Genomic DNA, 18,652 nt, shown 5'->3' on the forward strand with positions numbered 1-18,652 from the left:
TACCCTGGCCATAATAATAGGCAACAGACACCTAGTTATCTCAACTGCAGCAGTTAACAGAAGTTTAAGAGAACAAATAAAAAAAGTATTTCTTTCAAGCTTCCAGTATCTTTAACTGGATTCCCAGGCTTAAGGTAAAGAACAAGAAATGCAGGGAAAAGAGATGGAAATGCTAGAGATTAATTTTAGAACCAACCACACGCTGTTTCCTTGCAGCTGGTGAGTGACCTTTGCATTATTCTCAGCTAGCAGGAAATTCCAACCTACATTAATAAGCAGAATATTGTTCACTCTTCTAACAGTGTTTAAAGTCTTTCTTGCACATATAGACCTCAGTAATTTTCTGTACACTTCTTCGCACTGTCTGCTCATCTCAGTGCATTTGGTTTGCAACAGTGCTAACAACCATGTGGCTGTTCTCTCAAAAAATAACCACTCAGAAAGTTTTAAATGGGAATGGAGGAGGGATCCTTCACCCTTCACAGCTATTCTGCAACAGGCCTTTCCAGATGGTCACTGCTAAGAGGCAGTTACTTTTAATCAGGGATTCACCCCAAATTTTCTGAGATTATTTCAGCAATGAAGGATTTAATGTATGATTAGATGAAGACAAATGGGGTGCCATTCGTTGCAGACATACAGTTCTCATTAAACTCAGTAATGCCTGTACACAGACGTGACTGGATTTCCAGATTTTGACTGCAGCTTGCTAAAATATGTTTTCAGCTACAACCAAGCATTTAAAAAGGAAGCTGCAGCACAGTGACAAATCAGTTTCTTTAATATCTAACTGGAAGGAGGTCCTATATTAATTTTATAGAAATATTCTTCTGGTTGTTTTCTGTACAGCAGAAAGCCTATCTGTGTGAGGTACCAAAGCATTCTCCACTTGACTAGAAAAGCCCAATCCCATCTAACTGGAGGTGATGGCAACGATCCTGCCCACGCAGCGCCTTCTCCCTGCTTTGCCCCCACATCCACGGCATGCTGCTGTCTCCAAGAGTGGCTGCATTGCTGCAGCAGGGAAAGCAGGTGTCACTGTAAGAAGTGCTGAATGAGTTCTGCATGCACTTAACTACAAAGAAACAAGTGAAATTTAGCCCAGCATCCAGCATTTGGATGCCAGAACGCCAGTCCAAGTCACATGAAAACATTTCTTCTTGACAATGGACTCAGGCCCATGTTTTGGTTGCAAGCACAAACTCTTCACCTCACTTGGTAACATCAAGTGTCATCTTTCATACCTTGGGTACATGTCCTCCAAGAACAGGCTGGTGGTTGCAAATGGCCCATTCCTCTCTGTCCTGCTACACCTCTGCCAGCTCCTGACTCACAGAGAGGGAGCATCCCTTCCCTCCTTTTGCTGGCTAAGAAGGATCACTGTCTGGCTCAGGTTTGCAGAGACCTCATGAGGTCCCCTGGTCCAATTTCCCCTGCTTAAAAGAGGCTACCTAGAGCTGGATGCCCAGGACCATGATGAGATAGCTTTTGAATATCCTCAGCATGGATAATGCCTGTGTGGGAAATCTGGAAACCATGCTCCACCAGAGAACAGCATGTTTTTGTTGCTGCCCCACTACCTGTATTCATCTCCCAGGGCAATTTGAGGCAGGCAAGCAATGCTCTGCTGCCCTAAAATGTACAGACTTTCCTTAAAGAGGTCACCAGTGAAAGTTCCTGAAGCAGTGTTGAATACAGGAACCCTGGCTTATGCTAGGTCTGAGGCATTCAAGTCCCATAAGTATACACTCTTCCTTCTTTCTAGTAAGAAGACACTGAACCAGCTAGGGAAAACAGCCAATTAAACATTTCCCTGCAGGTCATAACCATAGCTAGAAATTCTTAATTAACAAGTTAAAACTCATTTACAAAAGGCTTCTTAACATTTTTAGGACTGGTATACTCAGCTTGCCAACCAGAAAATAGCCTGAAACACCATATGGAAACCACCAGATTTTCCTTTTGTATTTGTCTCAGTTCATATACAGCAAGTTTCAGAAGGAAGTATCTAACCTGCTGAAAGTTTATTTATCTGAAGGTTTTATAAAAAAATATTGAAAAGAGCTTTTAAAGCTGTAGTTTATAATCGGTTTTTGGAAACTATGACAAGGTATTTACTGTCCAAGATAATGATTTGAAGGTTTTGAGTCATTTAAGGATCAGTGTTTTATTTGATCATCAAAATGAAAGAGCAACTGGATTAAAAAATTGGATTTGTCAATCTGTCAATTGTAAGGCACGGATGAAATACAATGCATCTTTTTACCTTGGTGTCCTCTGGTCTAAATTGTAGATTTTATGAGCTGTCGCTTATGTAAGCCAACACAAACAGAAAGAGCAGGCCAGAACTCAGTCCTTAACAGAGAGATGACAACATCTATCAGAAAAGCAAATTTTTCATGTGAAAGCAATGAAGTGCTGACTCCTTTGCTTCCACATGTGAGGTAATGCAGTGCTGTCCTCCCTCTGCAGACAGACAGGACTTTCATAGCATCTTGAGCTCTGCCCACCAGCAAGCACAGTGAGAACAGATGTTCTGGGTACTTCTGTTAGAATGAAGACAAGAACTGTGGGCAGTAAAAATAAATAACACCAGCTCTGCTTTACTCTGCTGATTTTGGAACAGTCTGAATAGCAGTCATGAGCTCTTGAAAAAGACACAGCTAGAAGATGGTCAGTGAAAAAGACAATAGAAATTCTCTCTTGTTCACAACCCAGACAGCATGGCTTCAAGACATAATGCTCCTTCTGTCCAGGAATAAAACCAGCTAAAAGACCCAAATCAGATGTCTTATTTTCTGTAGACACTGACTCAATGGAGCTCCAGCATACTAAAGAGCAAGATCACTTCAGCAGGAATTGCGACATATTTTAATTCCAGCATGACCCATACCAGACAATGAAACATCTCTCCCCTTCTCTTTAGCATCAGAGCTCCAGCTCTGAGATATCAGATGCATAAGTATGTTTCATGAGTTTTATATGAACTCCAAAATTCCTTTGCTGCTCCACCTCTCCATAACTCTGCCACACAGAAAGCCTGTGTCTGAGTCGTCTTGCGCTTTTTTCCAAAGTCAGACAGGTATGCAATATTGGAGAAAGGGGAGAACTAGATTTCAGAGAATGAACATGCTCTGTTGGCCTCAAGCATTGCACCTCCTCTCCTCTCCACTTCCCACCATCCTCAGCCAGCTCAGAAAATGCTGCTTCATCCTGGCTATGAACAGTCAGCAAGAAGGACCCCAGGAGGATGAAGGTTTACAGATTACAATGACTTACATTTCATAGCTCCATCTGACCAGAATGAGATGAGCTTCCCCTGCACTGCAGTGTTACAGAGGGTAGCTCTGAAATCAAAGATAATGGGATAAAAGCCACATGCACCAAGACCCTTCCTTCCCTGTTTGAATGAAACAAGCAATTAGTGGTTAGCACAACCACCCCCAGAACTGCAGGCTGGTGACAGAAATAGGAGAGGTGCCCTGGGCTGTGCAGAGAGAACAGCTTGTCTCCACAGGGATAAGCAGAGTGCAGTGAACTGCCTTCCCTGAGGTGGCCAAGCCAACAAAGCTCAGTGTGCCAGGACTCAATCTGTAAGTGCTGTGTGGTGGAATGACCCTTTTTAGTCTACAGCATTGCCCTCTCTGCTGACTGTCAGCATCTGTCCCACCCCTGATTTGGCTCCTGCTTTCAGAGTCTCTCCACAGGCTGGAAATGTTTAGGACTTCCTTGTCATGCACCATACGAGAACATGTTTGCACCAAGTTCCCAGGGCGTGAAACACACTGAGATCATTACCCAGCCCTGCTGTGAGAGGCAGATGGTTTGCACTGAATCTGGCTGGTAGGCTGCTAGTCACACCCTTCCCTGCCCATGCCAGGTGAGGGGCCTGAGGAGGGACTGCTCACAGGGCCAGGCTGCCATGGCACTGCTCTTCCATGGAACAGACACAAGCAAGGACAGGTGACAGATCTGTGGGCACAGGCACAGTCACTGACCTTTGTAATATAACATCAGAGCTGCAGAGGTGAATTAATTTTTATTTTGACTTAGATTTTGAAATTAATTCATGCAATGAAAAGAAGGAACTCTGCTGATGTCAATGGAGCACAGGAGGACCCGAGGGGCTGTATTCTGTTATGATGTAGTGGCAGCTGACTCATTTAAAGGGTCTGAAACACTAGTGCAGGCTTCTCCAATGCTGTTCTTCTCCTAAACAGATTTTCCATTCCATCCAAGTCTGTGTGAGAGAGGGAAGAGCCAGCATTATTGTAACTGAGCAATTTAATCTGTTGCTTAGATTTTTCTTTTGACTCACCTTCCACCTGAAAGAAATTACAACCTATAATTAAAAAAAGAAACAAACCCAACCCTCAGAAAGACACAGTAGAAGAACCTTGACAACCATTATATACAGGAACATTGGGCTACTGGGTACAATAGGAGATGCATCAGAGAGCCAGGGACAAAGAAACTGATGCACAGGGTGGAAGGGATAAGCTTACAGCCTGAAAAACAAGATGAAAGTTAACAACACATGATGCTCTCAGGGGCCTTTTCTGAACCATTTCATACCATTCTGACTCCAAGTGCTGAGATACCCTGTGGTCAAACTTCCCCCTTTGTTAACACGCTTTGTGCCTTATTATCTGGTGGTTGTTTGATGACACCAGTTCATAGCCCGATTTTTTCTCTTAAGATCAACATCCCCTTATTTCCTTCTAAAATGTAACAGGCTGTTGCCTGACTAGGAAAACTAAAGAAAACTTGGTTATATAACGATTTGTTTACCTGCCCTTTAACACCCCTCCTACAACACCACTGTCAGGGAAGAGAAAGCATTGCTCAGACCCAGAGTGCATGGTCCGCTTTGCAAGCAGCTCCCATGCAAACCCCAGCTTGCCTGAATTCTGCTCATCCTTTCTACAATGGGACACTCATTTGGGTCTCTTCTACTTTAACACTGTGTTTTTTAGTAAGCCCTGAAATATGGCATCCTAGTCATCTTTCAAAAAGAGCTCTGAAATTGGCTTGTATCAGACAACAAAACGTATGTCAAGAGGAAATGGACAGATCACTGTCACACAACCCTCCTGACCCTTGCAACCAAACTGTGTCATGGAGGGAGGATCTGCTCCAACCATTACCTCATGACACACTTCCATGTTTCCACATACTGCTGAAAATACGCTGTCATTTTCCTGACACACAGGAAAATGAGGTGTTTCAAAGCAGTACTTACCCCACAGCTAAGCCGGGCAAACCAGAGCCATTCTGGGCATTCACCTGCATTCCAATCAAGATAAGGGAAGAGTGTTGAGAGTATTTATCTCTAGAAATCTGAACAATACTGAACAACTGAAATTTCATGGGCTTTTGTGCACTTGCCTAAAAAAACTGGAATATATTAGTGAGAGGTTTCTCAGGGCCATGTTTTCTCTCTCCTTCCCCACCACGCACACATAAAGACACAGCCTCTGATTAAAGTCCTCTTCTACTCACCCGAAGCTATTAAAATGCAGGTTTTAAATTTCTAATTAGACTCATTAGATACAGATGTGCTTCTTTCAAGCTCAATCGTGCATTTACAAGGGTCATCGGACCAGTACTCCATAGATATTAAAGCATGGCTCTGCATTTGGAAATCAGTTCTAAAAATATTATTGCAGAATCCACAAATCTTAATGGCCTAGATCAAACATACTCCACTTTAGTCCTTTAGAAACATCTTCCTGGTGAGTAGTGTGCAATGTAATCCTGTGGCAGATTCCTTTCCCACACCCAGAACTGAACTGTTGAGTGCTTTTAAAGACTTGCAGCCATATTGTGGCAAACAGAGAATTGGCAGTGTCAGAGAGTGCGTGATTTGACATGCACCACTTCAACTAAAAGTAATGCTATATGAAACAGGACAATGACCATCCAGGCCTGGACTGAGTTGCTCTTATAAAAAGAGCAGCTTTCCACCATGGCAGGTGAAAGCTAACCCAGTCAGAAAACTGGAAGAACACCAGTACTATGAGTCAGGACCATTCTCTGCTTGAAATTTTGGGAAGGCAACTCACTCTTGGCAGTTTGGAATTCCAGCTCTTTACACCCAGTTCTCTTCCTTATTTGCTCTGTACCACCCACTCAAAGTATTTAATTCTTACAGAGAAAATCCAGAAAGGCTTCACTTCCTCAGATCAATTAGCCTTTGAATCATAGATGTGTTACTGGTAAAAATTTGCTGACTCCACAAGAAAGGCTCCTTGAAAAACATGCCTGCCCTATGCACAGCTGTGACCCTTTCCACCCAGTTTCACACAGGACACTGTACTGTGTCTATGGTGATGCTGAGGGAAGGATTTTCAGGCTTCAGATTCCCCCCAAATTTCAGCCTCCTCTACCAGCACTGCAGTAAGCCAGGACTGAAAAACTTGATGGCTCAAGATTAGGATCAAAACTATTGAATGAAGATACTACAATAATGTAGACACTACTACAACAACACAGTGATTGTTGGTCCATGGGAAGTTAATTCTAGAAGGAAAATTTATTCTCCTTTTTGTAGTGATTCCATAAACAGACATTATTTTATGGTGAGAAAAAACACAGCCGTGTCGGAATAGTCGAGTCTTTATTAAAGAGCTTTATGAAACAGCAAGTAGTTCAAATACACATTTATTAATGAAAACAGAAACTCAATCAAGAGAACATGCTGAAATAGAACGCTCCATAAGCTTTACAGAACAATAGACTGGAGACTAAGCTGTACTGTACTGATCAGAAGAGCATGAAGGCACAAGGCTTCACCAGGGCAGAATGACCTGTTACACAGAAATGGCCAGGGAAAACACATCTCTGCTCCCTCTAGTATATTCTTTGCAGCACTGGTTTTCATTGCTTTGAATCGCAAGGTAAAGATAGAAGGATGAGTTTAGGTGATTTATACCCCTATTAACATCAGTGACTTAAAAATAAAATCAGCAAGCATGGAACATAAATTTAAGTCATTAATGTTCCATTTATGCATTAGTTTTTACTCTGATGACTGGCCCTTCTTCATTTTTCAGACAAGGTTAACTTTCACTTTTCCACTAAATCTAGAGTTACTGGTACTATTTCTGCTACTGGTATCAGTCTGCAAAGGAAAGTAATCATCTATTGTTATGCTTTCCAGACTCTGGTATCACAATAACATAAATATGATATCCTGCCCCCATAATTCCTACTCTGCTTCTGAAATTATGGAACAGAAATTGGAGGTATAGTGCACAAATACAGCTTTCAAAAAGCAATAAAAAACAAGCCTTAAAAATCCTGCACATGTAAGATTATAAATCCATTTTGAAGCAATGTGTTGCAAAATTGATCCAATTTCTGACTACAAATCAACAAGACGTCAGAAACAGGTCTCTGCCTCAGTTTTCTGTCATGGGTTGATCGAAAAAAAAAAAAAAGCTTTCTTCCCTTCTCTCAAATTCCCAATTGTGAAATTATTATTAATAAACTGAAAATCTTTCTCATGCCCCTGAAGTGAATTACCAAAAAAGCTGGGGTTTTGCATGTCCAATCTAGGCACCCTGCATTCAGCTAGTGATTTGTGCAGTTTGCTAGTTGGACCATGAAGTGTGGATATCCCTGGTTCTCTGGATGTTTTAATATACAACAGAAAGTTTCTTTCACAAGGGTTGAAATATTTGTCTCAAATCTTTAAAGTAGCTGATCACATGTTTTAAATTGAATTCAATTATGTTAGCCAGCAAATTGGCTGTTGTTCCATGTGATTACCTGTTACCTGACAGACAGCACTGGGCAGAGACCGCAGCAATGAGCAACAGTATCATAATCCAAATTTCAAATTCAAGTTTTTTTTTTTCTCTCTCTCTCTCTTAAAAAGCACATGTAGTAACCACTACATTCTCCAATTTTGTAGCAGTATTCCCAGAAACCTTCTCTGCACTTTGATATCAAAGTGTTTCTCTGCTTGACTGTCTTTCACACAAGAACTCCAGAAGTGGCTGGTTTAACAAAAAATAAAAGTTTGAAACTGTCAAGAAAACAGGCTAATAACTAACCAGACACTTTTGAAGCCTCTCTCTTTGTTTCCAGGGAGCAGAAGTGTGTGTTCAGACTGGTAGAGGACACTTCTATATACAACTAATCAGATCCTGCTTTTCTCAAGAAGCAGAGGTAATACTGTTTATTAAAGAAGAGGGAAAACCAATTTGCAGTCTTCAGTGTTTGCACAAAAAACAACACTTTCTGCTTTTGAATTCTGTTCTGGTGATAATCAGGTGTTTGGAAATGCACGGCAGAACAGGCAAGTCTCAGGAAACCAGAGTCTTTAATGCTTTAAGTGATTAAATGAGTGACTTACCTCCCCATGAATGTGTCAACAAGAATTTCTCAAGTGTGATTTAAAATAAGGTGGCCAATAAAGCTGGAAGTTGCTCAAATTTGAAGGCATATTTTTATGGCGCAATGGCTTTTGGTTTCTAACATGTTGATTTCTATACCTGTACTGTGAAGGGGCCAGCCTGGGCTGTGTAACCCAACTTACAGGGACAGGAAAATCAGCAGAATACAGAGGCCTCTCTCTGAAAACTCTGAAAAAGGAGATGAATTTATGTTGAATTTAGATAAAGAAGTCTGTGCTGAGAGGACCACCCAAAGTGTTGTATTTAATATTCCCTAAAATGCTCACTCCATTTTACCAGATTTTAGTGGCAGATTTGTGTCTACCAAGGTTTCAGAAACTCTGACCTTGGAAAAGATTTGACTTTTATGGGCTGTATCTTTCTATCAGAAACCTTGTTAGAAGTCAATGGCCTCTGGCACTTCTTTATCAGTGCTACTGCTGCCTAATTACAGCCTAATTGCTGTTTCCCATCCCACTGAACACCCAACAAGCCTGTGGCTCCCTCTTCTATGTGTGCCTGATGGATGGGATGAGTTGTTGATTCGCAGTTCTCCAGGGTCCCTTTCCCTGTGCCCTGCTGCACAAGTAGCCTGTGTCACATCTCAGGTAGTCCCAGGTACACCCTGTCACACAAAAACATCCTCACAAGCCTCTGCTGGGAAACTGCAATCTTCCCTTAGCTGGTTCATCTCCAGTCTCTTGCACACACACACAAGTCCTGGTGGCCCTCACACCAAGGGCAGAAGCCTCGAATTGCACACAAGCACACCTGGATTTATCCCAGTATTTGAAGTAAGATCTGGCCCCATGGCAACCTGAAGCAATGTGGGGGAGCAGCAGCAGAAGGACTGGCAAGCAAGAAGGCAGCTTAGGACAGGCATCTTTGGTGATACATTTGAAAGCAAACTAGCTGACCTGCAGAACCATCATGCAAAATAGTGGCATCTTAATCAGCCTTAATCTCAACCAAACCCACTCCCAGGGCAGGAAAATCTGAACTGCTGAGCACAGTTGCATGGATGTCCAGGAATGAAAAGGCTGCGTCATGGAGAGACTGGCCAGGAAATGACACTGCATGTTCAGTCCTTTGGGGCCACTTGTCCTGAGAAACAAAATCCTGTATTGCAGCTCTCAGCCAGCACTAAGGCACATCTATACTACAATCAATTGGCACCAACTTTTTAGATACTTTTTTTCCCATACAACACACTGACACAGCAATGGTCTAGCAGAGACTTTTATTTCAGCTCACATATTTACTACATTTGATATTTCTGTCCTGAAACAAATAGTTATTAGAAAAAAGGACCCACGTAGTTTCTCCTGTGAACCTAGTCCTCCACAATCATCTGGCAAAATCTTAAATCACTGTTTGCCCTCCCACTGACTTACTTATTTTATAGACACAGTTGAGGCATATAGGTAATTTAAAACTCTGATCTGATGGCTTTCATGGGGGCATTGCTGAACTCTTCCATTGTTTCCAGTTTTTTTCAGAGACCAACGCATCACGGCTGCATAGGAGTCATAGAAAACACTAAAACCATCTGAAAAATGTTTATTGAGTAAAATTATTTCAAGAAAAAACAGGACAAATACCAGAGACCAATCCACATAGCTAATTTTCCCTACAGCTGCAGGATGCAAAAAATCCTCTTCCCAGAATACCTTTCAGATAGTTTTTAAAGAGGAAACATGGCAGCATAGCTAGCAGTCCTGCTAATCTGCAAAAGCTCTACAGACTGCCCCCTGTAATCACTGCCTTAAACAAAAAAGAAAGATGTACAGCTCTATACAATATGCAGCAGCACTTAGAATTTGCGTGAAAATGTAATTACAGTTTAGTTCAGCAAGTAATTGTAAAGGGAAATCACATTTTCTCCCCTATTTCTTAAACAAAGCCTCTTGCAGTCAGGTTTCCATGCTGCAACCCCTGTAGTTACCTACAAAGCAAATCCTTTAGGACACATAAAACTGCAGCCAAATAAGTGAACATCAAGTAATCTCCCTCCTGGCTCTCTCTCCACAAGTAACCTGTACAGAAGCAGCTGGAATTTGTTAGAAAATGAAGACCCAAGTCCAAGAGGCAATACAACCTCTTCATGACCAGGATGCAACTCTTGCATAGCTTAGAGGCAGATCTCTTTCAAAAACATTTTCAGTGCTCTGAGGGTACTATCTGAGTTAGTGCAGTGGAACTGAAAGACAAATCCACTTAGTTTTAAACAAGTTACCTGAGGTATATTTTCACCAAAAAAAAAGCACAAAGCTCACTGAAACCTAAATGACCCAACTTTTGGGGTGGTAAATGCAGTCCTGGAAGGCTTCATGCTGGCATGTCTGGATTTGAGATGCTCAGCTTAACATTAATTCAGGTATCTCTACTTGATGCTGGAGTCTTGTGGTTACAGGACGGATGCACTCAGATATTCCTGGAAGTGGAGAAGAGCATCATATCCCCATTCATTTTCTAATGTGGTTGTAACAGCCACCACCAGAAACCAACACATCACATCATACTGCATACTGGATAGGAGGTTCCTTCCAGGAGCTAAGAAATTCACTAAAATAAAACACACAGCTAAAAATGAAAGAAAAAGTTCCATCCCAGCTAGCTAAAAGACATGGACAAAACATACAATTTTAAGAGAGAAATTGTTATAGAAATAATTTTTGTTTCTGATAAAGGCATATTCATATACTTTTTGCCTAATAAAAGTTGAAGAATCTCAGAACTGTGGGTCCTGTAACAAGTTAGCTTGTAACAACACCCCGTCAGGAAGAACAAAAGGAGACTGCTGCTCAGGAAGAACAGAGGATGTTGACCTCACACTTGCAAAGGAATCTTTCTAAGCCCATGCTGGCTGCTGCCCACCATGACTTCAGCAAGAACAACCAGAGGCTAGAAAGATAAAAATCAATGCTGCATGATTACATTAGAGATCATCTCTAGAACACAAGTGTCTACCTCTCGAGAGTTGTAAGGTTGCCAACACTGTTTCATAGTCAGGATAGAAATAATTTTTCTTTGAGATGTTTTCATTGGAGAATTCCCACTGCTTCTAAAAGAGTCACCAGCTGCCGAGCTCCAGTGTCAAGTTCACATGAACAGTTTATTAATTTAGTCTTGTTTTGCCCTCATCTGCATTAATTTCTTAGGAGATGGCCAATACCTCCACGGGAGATCTGCCAGAACCTCAGCGAAACTGCTCAAATGTGAAACCCAAATCCATGTTTCACCCTTAAAAACAGAAGATGGGCATTTTGTGATTCCAATGCATTTGTCCCCGACCACCCCAGGAAGCAAAGGAGAGACAGACTTAAAAAAAAAACTTCTTCCACAATGGGAAGACATTTAAAAAATTAATCAGTTGAGAACAGACACTAAAATCCCTGATCTTGTTAGCATTGCTTCAGCGTCCTCAAAGGGCAGTCAGAACTCTCTTCATCTATGGGAAGAAACCTTGTTTGTACCAGAAAGACAATGGATACATTAAATATAAATCTAATATTCAGTGAGTTTACAACATGTTGGTTGCCCATAGCAATAAAAGGGCAGTACTGCCAGACTCTGCTTAAATGAGACTGCAATTTTAATCAATATTAACCAAGTGTACATCCAACCAGATGTTTATTCTTGATACAGAGCTGACATTTATGTACAACTATCAGGTTCAAAAGCTATTTTCTAACATCCAAACCTGAGAATATTTAAAGATACAGTGGTACAGCATCACAAAATTATTCTTTCTTTAAGAACACTGCATATACTTTCTATATGCAGTGTTCTTAATCAACACTGCATATAAAAAGTTTAAACCTTACAAAGTACAATCTAGAGGAGCACGAGACTCTTTCCTGGAAGTCTGGGCAAAAAGTCTCTGGTCTTGACCAGAATTTTTTACTGATTTTGGCTCCTCAGGATGTTTCTGTGACTCTTACCCACATTCCGCACATTTTGGGACAGAACTGAACCCCTTCAGCACCAGTTGTCCAGGTTCATCCTTTTTTCAGCAGCTCTTTGGTAGAGACAGGTTCACAGATAGACTCAAACAATTTGGAGAATAAGGATTTTTGCATTTTATAACTCATCCCTTTAACAGATCATAGTGGATGGAGCTTTGGCAAAATTTTCAGCTTAAATAGGGAACCACAGAATATTCTGCATTGGAAGGAACCTATAGGGATCATTTAGTCCAACTCTAATTGCTACGTGTGTACCTGCTATGCCAAAACAGCAGAACAACAGCTTGCAGGAAGGCTCTGCCTTGCATGCCCTCAAGTACTTGAGTACTCCAGCATACCCAAACTTGTCAGAGGCCTGCAGGTAGCAAAGGAACCACCACACAGGCCTCCCACCATCCGCTGGATAATTAGCCAGATGGCAAGCCCGCAACAAAGCCACCATGAGGCAGCCCATGTTCCTGTTCACTGAACCTTGTAATGCAGCTTAATTTCTCCAATCTAAATACCAAGCCCTGAAAGCTGCTGTATCTCTAGCCCATTTTCTAGTTAACATTGGGTATCCAGAAGGGAGCTGTTTGCATTAAAAGTAGGACATGTCACATTAAGCCATTGGCACATTCTATAAAATACGGGGAAAGTATTTTTAAGAAAGCACTCTAAACAATACTGGTGCTGTTCTTGCTACTTCTGTAATTCAAGGGGCATTGAGCACAGTAAAGGCTGCCCTGTGGCCGAGTTCTAGTGAGAAAAGTCCAAGCTCAGTACCATAAACATTGCTAAATCTATAGAAATCCTTGTCCAGGTTATGAGATGGAGATAAGGACTTCTAAGAGCAACTCCTCTGACAAATAGAAGGACTCCTTGCCAGTTGCTTCACCAGCAACTTTTAACCCAGCTTTAAACCACAGGTTTGTTATCACAAGCTTTAGCTCAAGAGTCCCTCAATGTGCAGCATTAATCCAGCTGACACTGGGGCTGGTTGGTGCCCTGTCCTGTGATGTTTCCTGGCGTGTATGTTCACAAAGTCACCTCTGACTGTAACATTCAGGGTCAGAGACTGTGACCATAAAACTTGCTGCGGAATAAGTGACAGAAGCACACAGCAATGCTGCAACAGGGGTAAGGCAGCTAAGTTTACATATTTGTGTAAACTGAGCTTAAACACATGCTGGAGATGTTACAAACCAGCCACTGTAGTGTACAAGCTGGTTTTCCTTAAATTGAAATGTGTGTGTGTCATTACTGCCAGCCAATGCACTATGAAACCCTTTCTGTTTCACCAGAGCAATGTCATACAGTATTACTTTTAGATAATTTCATTGACACTTGGAGCTCTAATATTTCACTCACTACAAGTACTTCTGGAAGAGAAACATCTAGTAGCCAACAAAAGCCTGTTGCAGTACCAAAGCCACCATGTGAGGAAAAACCAGAGTGATGACCAGCATCTCAAGTAGGACTAGGTATATCCTTCTTACCAGAAGAAGTTATTGCAATAACTCAAAGCAACATAAAAGATTAATTTTCTCTACACTGGCAAATGTAAGAATCTCAATCATTCCATCATACCAACCTGATAATAATAATAATAAGGCAGATTTCAAGGAAAGATATTGCTTTTCCCATAAACCTACTAGTTGAGGTTTGGAACAAAACAAAAAGGTAAAGGCTGCTCATTTATTTTTTATTTCTTGACTTCAGATGCATGAGGGAAAGAAAACAAGAGAGAAAAGTTGAAAGAAAAACATCTACTCAACATCAAATCATCCTAGCTGCTGGTAGAATTCTATCAACACCACAGAGGAGAGACCTCTGCTAAAAAATAGTGGTAAAGGCAGGAGTTACTCAGAGTAACATAAAACAATACCAAGGTTAGGAGATTTGGTTAATCATGTTTTTTAGCCCTTTACAGAGCACAACTCTATGATGCAAGACAGGACAGAGACAAATCTCAATAACAAGTGGAATTCCTTCCACCTCTTTACTCAAAGGTACGTAACTCTTTGAAATGGCTTGGGGTTTTGGCTGTTTAGTTTGGGTTTTTCAAGGTATATAAAGAGACTGATAGAGATCTTCAATGTACTGGGGGATGTGCAGGTTTATCAGCAGCTCACTAGCTTTGTGAAACTGAAATCATGCTGTATTTCAGCCAGTTCTGAAGAAAGATCTGCACCCGTGGCTGAGTAAAGCAATACAGAGACATCCACTGACCTGGAGGTACCATCTTGTTAAGAATCCTTAAGATGTTTTTCTCTCTCCTCCCCTTCATCATCGATCCTGAGATTTCAGGCACCAATCCTTCCATCCCAGATGACAGTTCTCAATTTAGAGCTTTTTCATGTGCATTCATTGCTTAGCATACCCCTCTGCCCTAGATAAAGTTTTTGGTCTTTTTTGATACAAATCCAGTTGAGTTTCAGAGCAGGAACTCTAATCAGAAAACATTAATTAGGCTGAAACAGTTAGACATAGCTGGTGGTTTTCCAGGTGATCTGCCAAACTGAAGGAGGGCCAGGTTTACAGTGCCACTTATTTCACTCCAGCAAGCAGTAAAAGAATTTTTAAATAAGCCTCGCTTGTTGTTAAGTCCTTTTCCCATCCTAATTTAGAGGAATTACCAAGTTATGTGTAAATATTAACAAGTTGAAACTGGACATACTCAGGAAATGCTAAATCACAGAGTCATCACAGGTTCATAGAATGGCCTGGGTTGGAAGGGACCTTAAAGATCATCTTGTTCCATCTTGTTCCCCCTGCCCTGGGTAGGGAAACCTTCCACTAGACCAGGCTGCTCAGAGCCCCATCCAATCCGGCCTTGAACACTTCCGGGGATGCGACATTCACAATTTCTCCAGACAACCTGTTTTAGTATCTCACCACCTTCACAGCAAAGAATTTCTTCCTAATATCTAATCTAATATCTAATATCTACTCTCTTTCAGTTTGAAGCCATTCATCGTTGTCCTGTCCCCACATGCCCTTGTAAGAAGTTCCTCTCCATCCTCCTTGACGGCTCCCTTTAGGTACTGGAAGGCTGCAATTAGGTCACCTCAAAGCCTTCTCTTCTCCATGCTGAACAATCCCAATTCTCATAGCCTGTTCTTGTATGAGATGCAATAACTCCTCTTTTTAAACTTTTATACTTCCAGGGTTATTTAAAGTTTCTGCAAGACAAAAGCAAGTAGTTTTAAAATAACTTCTGGAGACATCCATCTGGTCATTCCAGCCTTTAAGAAGTGTCTAACTTGAACTGTTGACACCATTTAGGAGAGGTCCAACCCACACATAATTTCTACCCTATCTGTAAGGCCATGTCTGTTAGGTGGCCCCTGCCCTCTGGAGGACATTCCACCAGCACTCAAGCGACCATGGCACAGTCCCATCCTTCAGACAGGAACCTTCCAAAATTAGCCAAGCAGCTCTGGTTGAGTGCTGTGTGTGCTCACCATCCAAGCACTGCCTGCACCATCTGATGCACAGTAAGACTCTAGTTCAGGCAGGGCTTATTTGCTACAATATTTGCTTACAATAGACTTTGGCTGTGGGCAAACACTTGAGGCATTAACTCGAGATCAGGCTGACAAATACAGTAAAACTTGGAAACTCAGGGAAGGATGACAAAAGATTTTGAAAAATCTGACCCAGCAATACAAAATGGCAACTAACAGAACTAATGGAGGATGGATGGAGTAAAGGATGGTACTTTCACACGCGTAAAAATATTTTGAAGTTGATTCTGGTGGCAGTGACAGATCCATAAGGACATCTACTAGGCACTGCAATACAGGATGGGCAGCACTACAATGTGCCAGGGAAGCAGCCCTGTCTTTGAAGAACAGGCATGGATCCATCTAAAAACTGATGAGACACATTGTGTTTGTTAATTCAGAAAATAAAAGGCTAAATGAGGACTGCTGAAATTTCCAAGGTACTCATTTGGAAGTGACCACCATTAAATTTCATATGATTTACCAGTTAAGCTGAATGTTATGCTTTTATTATCACTGGCAATCAGCAGAATTAAATCCCATGCCCTAGTAATGCCCAGGAAGAGCGCTTCTATTTTTGCATAATAAAAAGAACGAACTGACTTCAGCCCTGAAAAATTAAAGGATTTGTCATGTTTATCAATTAAGACCACAGCCTGAAGTACAGCTTCAGACTACTAAGAGAAAGTTCTTCAGTCCTGCTAAACGAAAAGAACAAGTTTGCAATATCAAGGGGATAAAAACTCAGCAAGGGTCTAATACACTTCAGAATGTCAAGCTTGGAGTGGTATTTAGCAGACCTGCTTCATCCACGCCTCCTGGTTCTCTGTTTGTCAGCATGAACATGTTATCACCGTTGCAACTGACTGCTGGCAATTCCCTGTGATGTTAATGAGTTCTGAATTTATGCAAAGTCTCCCAGTTGGTGCTTCCGCAAAATCTACCAACAGAGAGATACCAAGGTAGGATACCTGTGGTAAAAAGCATCTAGCTTTCTCCCAGTTTTATTAATTACTATAGCAAGCCAGACTTCAGTGGCCATTTGAAAATCTTTCAAAACACATAATTGACTGGCCTAGGAAAAAAGAGTTGACAAAGATGCATCACAACCCTGTTTTGAGGTCCTACATGTCTACTGAGAGAAATTTATGACATATTCCTGTATTCTGATGAATCTTTCACAAAAGACAAATCAGAAACCAGAAATAAAATGCTTGATCCTCAAAGCAATTAGGATTTGCTAAAAGCTGTTTGGACCTTGTGCAATCAAGTAAATCTGCAATGACAGAAGAACGTCACAGCTTTTTTACAGAATTATCCACGGTCATTCAGAATCACAGCCACTGTCAAATATCCACGGCTTAATAAGAAGGAGGAAATTAAATGAGCCAGCATCAAATACACACCTCTTATGCCAGTAAAATTGTGCTCCTCCAGCAAGGTCCTAGGACATTAGCTACCGCGCTTCCCAAAAACCAGCACTTCTATGCACATTCCACTAAATATTGATTCAAGGGTACATCATTTGGATAAGCAAGGGGAAATTTTTGGACTATTGGAGTTGATACCATGAAATACTGGTTTTCAGGTCATCGCTGAAGAGAGAGATGGCAAATATGTTCTCCATCTCCACATGCAGATCCAACAACCAGGGTCGCACTCACTGAAAAGAGTCGAAGTGTGCACCTAATTCACTCATTTGTTAAATTGAGCACAACTTACGGTCACAAACCAAGCAGAAAGCACTGCTCCTCTAAAAGTCAGTACAGAAGCACCTCTAATCTTCTAAGTGCTGGCAGTTAACCTTGTGGGACAAACTTTTCTTACTGGGTTGGACTCTATGTGAAATAATTTTTTATCAAAATTCAGTGATTAATCTTTAGCATTCAGTGTTGCAAATATAGAACCTTAGAGTTAATAAAAGCTCATATCTGACATTTCCCACTGCAACACAGGGGAACTTCTTTTCTGAAGAAAGCATGAATTATAAATTCTATGTAGCTACATAATCCAAATAAAATATTCTCCCATAACCAGATAATCGCTTTATAATAATTCTTACATGCACAGCATGGATCATCTCAGCTATTTTCACAATCACTTTGCCCTAATTTTTGCAAGAAGTACAAGAAATTCTTTTCACAGAACTGCTTTTGTGATATGCTTTCTAAGGTACATCCACCAAAGGGTTTGGCTCTGCTGGAAATGATGAAAACAAGGAGCAGTATGACATTTTATTTCATCAGAGCAGCAGAGGAATGGCTAATGTTTTGCAGAATTCTAGACTATTTCTTCAGGTTTTATATTAGCATCCTGAATGCTGTAAGCGGCAACTCCTGCTGCTTAAATCTCAGCACAGATGTGTCATGACATATTTTCAAGAAGAGCTGGACTTGCTCTAACTCCTTTAACAATACCCATCTCCCCCTAATTGCAGTGATCAAAACTGGAAGCTGATCTGACTTTTGACACACACATTAACAGAAATGGAATCACAACCCAGCAGTTTCTCCTTGGCTTATCAACTGCCAAGAACCCAACGTGTAGTGCAGCTTTTAGACGCTCCACTGGGCTAGGTGACCTCCATCCTCAGAGCCTGAGAACATGCTGCTCCTGTTACTATTCTCAGAACTGCAATTCCCTTTTTCCCCCTTAAATAAGGGGGAAAAATAGGGTAATTAAGATTAGAGATCTAGACAGACCCACAGGCCCAAAAGAGATTGGTAGGGGCAGAGAGGAATGGGTAAGTCTTTCCCTGGCCTACAAAACAATCTTCCCGCAAGATCCTTTGAAG

The 18,652-nt window shown here is 41.3% G+C and overlaps 1 protein-coding gene and 1 long non-coding RNA gene across 4 annotated transcripts in view; both read right to left on the reverse strand.

Annotated features, from left to right (window-relative positions):
* Positions 1–18,652, reverse strand: part of FAM219A (family with sequence similarity 219 member A) — a 92,259-nt gene that overhangs the window by 62,577 nt on the left and 11,030 nt on the right. The window lies entirely within an intron of this gene.
* On the reverse strand, positions 4,021–5,577 carry LOC134432277 (uncharacterized). Its single transcript, XR_010031280.1, has 2 exons — positions 5,243–5,577; positions 4,021–4,240 (listed from the first exon to the last, which is right to left on the reverse strand). It is a non-coding gene; the product is annotated as an uncharacterized LOC134432277 (long non-coding RNA).

Source organism: Melospiza melodia, chromosome Z (assembly GCF_035770615.1).
Source record: "Melospiza melodia melodia isolate bMelMel2 chromosome Z, bMelMel2.pri, whole genome shotgun sequence".
NCBI classification, from domain to species: Eukaryota; Metazoa; Chordata; class Aves; order Passeriformes; family Passerellidae; genus Melospiza; species Melospiza melodia.